We start from the raw sequence: 1,353 nt of genomic DNA on the forward strand, positions 1-1,353 counted from the left end.
AGGTTGCAGTGAGCCGAGATTGCACCACTGCACTCCAGCCTGGGTGACAAGAGCAAAACTCTGTCCCAAAGGGGGAAAGAAAAAATTCTACTTATGAAGACTACAGGATTGTGAATGAACATTTATGATAAAAATATTACACAAGCAAAAAATAAATAATGACTGTGACTACAGCAAAATAAAGTATGTACAGGCCTGGACAAACTGGAAAAACTAGACAGGAAAAAAACAACCTTGTCGGGCTAGAATGCTGAGGTCATAGGTGACTTGTTTTTCCTTTAAAGTTTGTTTTAATGCCTCTATACTGTTTATCCAATAATTCTTTTGAAGAAGTCAGGATGTGGGTGAAGGCTTGGAGTAAGGTGGAAAATGTACCAGCCTCGTCTCCTCCCCCCTGGAAGTCTGTGCCTCCTGCTTGGGGCTGTCGCCGCCCCACACCCTGGGAGATGGGAAGGGAGCCCGCGAGGTCAACTCCATTTCCATGTGCCACTGGCAGGCCCTGGTGCCTGGGGCGCTGCAGAAACAGACATGCTGGCTGCTCCCTTTTTCTCAGCCCACCTCCCTGCTGAGTTCTTTACATATTTTATCTCGATTTAATCCTCACAGAGCTCAGTGAGGTAGGTGCCCAGTGAGAGTCGGGCAAGTTACCCAACTCTCAAAGCTGGAGAGCTGGGTGAGGTGCCCGAGGCCACACACAGCCACGTTCAAGGCTCTGCCCTTCACCTCTGGTTCCCGCCGCTGTGCTGAGCTCGCCAGGGAGCTGTGCCGCCCGGCTGGCAGTGCCGTGGGGCAAGTTCTTCAGCCTCTCCCGTCTCCTGTGCGCTCTTAGGTGATGCGTCGAGGGGCCCTGGGAGGACTCTGCCTCCCTGGACTTGGACTCTGAGCCCCTCATGGGTCTGAACAGTGCAGAGGATGGTGGGACCATCCCCTCCCCGGTCTCGCTGTCCGGCCATGCATTCAGCACACGTCTGCGAGCTCTGTCTACATACCAGGCACTGTGTGACCTCTGAGATCTGCGCACTGAGACACAGTCCCCTCAGACAAAGGGAGGGACACACATCAACAGAGAAGTATCACGAAATATCCTTTGTTTTTTTTTTTTGAGACAGAGTCTCACTGTTACCCAGGTTGGGGTGCGGTGGTGTGATCACAGCTCACTGCAGCCTCAACCTCCTGGGCTCAGGGGATCCTCCCACCTCAGCCTCAGGAGTAGCAGGGAGTACACTGCACACTACCATACCCGGCTAATTTTTTTTTTTTTCAGACGGAGTCTCGTTCTTGTCCCCTAGGCTGGAGTGCAGCGGCGTGATCTCAGCTCACTGCAACCTCCAACTCCCAGGTTTAAGTGATTCT

Source organism: Mandrillus leucophaeus, unplaced genomic scaffold, assembly GCF_000951045.1.
Source record: "Mandrillus leucophaeus isolate KB7577 unplaced genomic scaffold, Mleu.le_1.0 Scaffold199, whole genome shotgun sequence".
NCBI lineage: Eukaryota > Metazoa > Chordata > Mammalia > Primates > Cercopithecidae > Mandrillus > Mandrillus leucophaeus.